Source organism: Nothoprocta perdicaria, unplaced genomic scaffold, assembly GCF_003342845.1.
Source record: "Nothoprocta perdicaria isolate Ctin4 unplaced genomic scaffold, notPer1 scaffold_9, whole genome shotgun sequence".
NCBI lineage: Eukaryota > Metazoa > Chordata > Aves > Tinamiformes > Tinamidae > Nothoprocta > Nothoprocta perdicaria.
In genome coordinates, this window is record NW_020456198.1 from 1,516,719 (window position 1) to 1,521,572 (window position 4,854).

The 4,854-nt window shown below is 46.4% G+C and overlaps 1 protein-coding gene across 2 annotated transcripts in view; it reads left to right on the forward strand.

Annotated features, from left to right (window-relative positions):
• The first annotated feature begins 1,618 nt into the window (after positions 1 to 1,618).
• FOXP1 (forkhead box P1) overlaps positions 1,619 to 4,854 on the forward strand; it is an 89,941-nt gene continuing 86,705 nt past the window's right edge. For both annotated transcript variants that reach the window (XM_026052491.1, XM_026052492.1), the window contains exon 1: positions 1,619 to 1,689. The gene's annotated coding sequence lies outside the window, so the exon portion shown is untranslated. The remainder of the gene's footprint in view (positions 1,690 to 4,854) is intronic.

The window sequence follows — 4,854 nt, forward strand, 5'->3', positions numbered from 1 at the left end:
CACCTAAACAAGCTAGTTCAGTAAAAAGAGTTGAATTTTACCCTCAAAACAGCACTTTCCGCATAGAGGTCTCCTTTGTTGCTGTTGTTAACGGGTGGGCTTTAGCTCTTCTGGTTCTTCGTGCCAAAGTGAGTGCGCGTAGACTCATTTCTGCATAACAGAAGTTTGCTGTTAGATCAGAGACCATCAGGTCTCACTGGCAATGAGGAGGATGGATGTGAGGGCTCTGCTCCGTTCCTCCTGCCTCCACGTGCCCTGGTTGGGCTGTCCTGCTGTGGTGGCCTGTGCCAACCGTCTTCTCCAAAGCAGGAAGGTGGGTCTGGACTTGTGAAATGATGAGGTTTTGTGGTGGGGCGATGATCAGAGCTTGCGTTGCCCATCGCATCAAGCTGGCTGTCCTGCAGTGAGATAAAACACTTGGCAACTTGGAGAAGCAAGTGAAACCCGGCGCGTGTCTGACTGCGTAATTAAATAGGCATTAATTAAATCACTCGGAGAGCGTACACGGTAGGAGTGGGGAAAGCTCTCTCCCTCCTTCCATGTAGGCATCTTGCAAAGGGACCGTTTTTCTTGTTTTACATTAATGAAGTCTTCAGCCTTCCCACTTTTCCACCTACACATGTACTGAGCGTCTCCAAGGAGACCGAGCAGCCCGGCGTCCGACCGCGCTGGATCCCGCACGGGGCTCCGGGCTGAGCTCCCAGCTGTGTCCCATGACTCCCGGGACACGTCCAGGAGCCTGTGCTCCCGGGCGAGGTGTCTGGAGCCACTGCCCACCGGCCCCTTTTCTCTAGCATGGCGAGTGACTTTCACAATGCTCCACCACTGAATGATGCTTTGATGGCATCTTTGAGTGTCATGTCCATTTCCCCTCTGTCTCCTACTGCTGGAGCATCCCTCCACTCTTCTCTCTTGGCCACCCATTGGTTCATGCTCACAAGTGCTGCGGTTGATATGTTATAACCTGCTGGACCATTTTGAGGAGGGAGAGATGCCGATATCGCTTTTCGTTGGTCTCATGGTGGCTGCCAAGAACTGCCTCCATGATGAAGTTGAGGTTCCTCCTGGTACTGTTGCATCTCTGATAGCTTCCTAGAAACAGCTCTGGCATTCCCTCGCTGCAGGAAAGCGTGCTGATGGCTGTCCCACGTGGTGATAAGTGACTGCTCTCTTCTGTAAACCCAATCAGACCAATTGGAGAAGATGAGTGTAGAAGCCGCTAGCCCTTGGATCTCCTCCCTCACAAAGCAGCTAGGGTCTATGAGCCCTATGAACAGAGTGGTGGATGAACATCAGTCTTGTAGTGGGGTTTCTGCATCTGCTCGAGGTTTCCTACCACATACAGGTGGGACATGAGCTGCTGCTGCTTCTCTCCATAATCCCAGTGGAGAGCCCTGTGGTGGGACATCGCACTCTTCCTGCGAGTGCTGAGGGTTTTCTTAGGGGCAGCCCCCACTGTAGGATTTGAAAGTGTGTCAGTGGCAGGTAGCCGAAGGACCGTCACCTTGGTCCCATGCCATTTTTGTAATTCCCCCAGATCTGCTGCTGTAAACTCAATTTTCAAAACTCTTTTTGCAGGCTCTCCAGGTGGCACGGCAGCTCCTACTGCAGCAGCAGCAACAGCAGCAGCAGCAGCAAGTTAGTGGATTAAAGTCTCCGAAGAGGAATGACAAACAGCCAGCCCTTCAGGTAAGAGAAGCCACCTGTGGCAGCATGTTGCTAGTAAAAACTGATTTGATGCATGTCACTTGTGAAGGCTGGGCTGAGACCCGTCGTTCTGAACCACTTTCCTTCAGATGATGGCCCAAAGTGGCTCAGGTTGACGTGGGCAGGAGCGGAGTTAAGAACCACGTTGGGTTCTTGAAAATCCCACCCCGCACATATTTACAAACCTTGAGCATGTACTTTTATTAGTCGCTGGTGAGGCTGCATTATTACCAAATGGAATAGCTGCTGTTACCGTGTTGGCGTTCGGAGGAGATTTGCATTAACGGGTCTCTGTGATAGCTGCTCGGGTTCTAGTCTGTGTGCACTCAAACTGCTGATTTGCTGCGTCAAGAATATGGGGGAAATATTAGGATATCGTATCATTGGTGTGGAATTTTTTTCCTTTTATTGTCTGCTGATTTATGGGCATCTTTGGAAATAAATTCTAAATATTGCCAGGCTCTGTACTGTTGTGAATTCCGAAAGTTAAACCAATGCAGCATTTCCTAACAGAGGATGTGGACACACATATGCAGCCTTGGAGTGCATCCTGCTAGCCTTTCAGGATAAATCAGGAGTGTTGGAGACGAGAAAGACCTATTAAGTCATGCATCACATTTTCCCTTTATTGCCTGTCCAGACTTAGAAATCCCAAGTGATGGTGGGAGCGTTATTATTTTCCTCCAGACAGTCTTCCATAGCAAAACACTCGCTCGGGAACTTTCCACATCGGTTCCGTTCCCTTGCTCCAAGTAACGCTCCTCGTTTAAGTACTGAGTCAGTCCCCCTGCCTTGCCTCGTGTTCACACTCCACAAACATCTGAGATACTAACATGTTCTTGCCAGTTTTGGCAAATTATATGTCTCTCGCTCTTCATAGATTTCATAAACCAGCACTTGCAGGCCCTTGACCACCTCACTGGTTTGCAGCTGGTTATTGCTTTTATTACTGCTCTCTTTGCAATTGCTGCTTGTCACCGTATTTTTGATAATAACTTACTGGATGCAGCCATTCAGTTGCAGGCACAAAATGCTGTAGCCGGGACATTTATCTTATCTCACTGTTCTATATCTGATGCTTCAGCCTCTGTAGCCCCAAACTCTTTCCTTTTCTTTTTTTTTTTTTTTTTTCTTTCGGTTGTTGTCATAGCACGTTGTCAAACTCATGTCTGTTTTGCTCTTTCTCATTTTTTTTTAGTTTGCTATACTATCGCCATGAGTTCTCTGACAGCATTGCTGCTTCTCTTGCCTTTTATATGTGCTGCAGATTATTTTCCTCCTAAAATACAGATTCTATACTCTTTAAATATGTAGTAGAATATGGAAGGTAAAGCTGAAACCTCTAAGGGCCTTGACAGTAAAGCTCGAGGGCCCAAACCTGCCGTTCTTACTCAAATACAGCTCACAGGGACTTCAAGGGGAGTTTTGCCTGAGTGAGGAGTATCTATTAACCGCAGCCCTTGGCCCTGCAAGGCCGACTTCCAACACGCGTGTAGTGATTTCATCTTCAAAGCATTTTGCAAATACTAATCTCCAAAACATCCCCAGAAGGAAAGTCTGATAAGTAAGTAGCATTACCCCAGTTCTGGACAGGGAAACTGAGGGAAGCAGGTTAAGTGACTTGCTTAGGATCACAGAGGGAATTGGGTTTAGAGGTAGGATTAAGATTCATGAGTTGCTGGCTCGCACCCCTGCGCGCCGCGGCTGGACAACACCTCGCYGCTGTGATTCTTTTGGAAAGCATGAAACATTTGGTCATTGGGCAAATATACGTTTTATTGGCAGCGTGGAGTGCCATAATCCAAACCATTATACTAATGCTTTCAAAAATATTTTATTTGGTAAATCCATAGCTGATCCATATGCCTTTTAATAGACTCTTCCACTGGGGACGTTTTTAATGAGAGATTGTGCTGGCTAGGTCCAGTGTCAGGTACTAAAAGAAGTGCTTTGTTGTGCAGATGTCTTAAGAATAGCTCCAGAGGATGAAATATGACTGTGTTGACCTTTCAGCTGTGAGCTTATTTGTCAGGATTCAAATAAGTTGAAAGGATCAAACCAAACAGTTTCCGTAGGCAGACTGGGAATTGTGTTGCAGAGGTCAACAGTGAAGGCCACATCGCGGATTCCATAACATAGCCAATTGTTGGTACATATTAAAGTACCGGAGCGGCTCCTGCAGTCAGAGACACAATTAAAATTCTAATTTATTAATGTATACAGAGAGCTGGCCCAGCCTGTCACTCACGGATTCAAATGACTGCCCATTCTTTATTTTTTTTTTTATTTTTTCCTTCTCACTCCTGGAGCTTTTGCAGTCTTAAACATACTGGAAGTCCTCTCAAATGCAGCAGACCCTGCGCGCATCCGTAAGACGAGACCGCGTTTATAAAACAAGGAGAGGCACTGGTCGGGATTTTTGAGCAAAACGATGTCTGATCGGGAATACTGACACTGGCAAAATGTAGGATACATTCCAGGAGTGGCGGAAATGTGCCTGTTTTCCAGAATTTTGCTTAAATAATGAACCAAGTTGTTGTTGCGCTGAGTTAAGGGATAGACATGAGTCTCATTGGGTTCTCTGGTCCTTATAGGTAATTTTTCTGGTGTTTTAAATGAGCTTGGGGGTGTGTGTGTGTGTATACACATTTATATTTGTGTGTAAATCCTGGTATGTATCAGGAATTAGGCCTCCAAGGTGGTGCTCAATGCAGTGAACCTGCAACCTGAACCAGCACTAACAAAGGTGGAGGGTTAATGCAGTGTACACGGGCAGCTGAGCTCTTGCTTGCAGATAATTTTCCATATTTCCTTTTTATTTGTCATTTAACTCGCCACAGCGCTTAAATATYGTGGCATCCCACGGCCATACCCTGACAGTGGGCTCCAGCATCGGCTTTTGGGATCTCCTGGCCTTGATAACTCTCCCTAGAAACCCACTTTTAACCAATTCTGAGATATTCAGGGTATAAGGACTTGGGCACAGAAGTGGAGATGTGCTCTGCTGATAGCTGAAAAAAAAAAATAAATCTCCAAATCTACAGTGACTCACATTTTGAGCCTATCTCACACTGCTGTGCTTTATATTTGGCTGTGACCCCTGGTTTCGCAGCCTGATGATACAAACAAAAGAAAATTGAAAGTTAA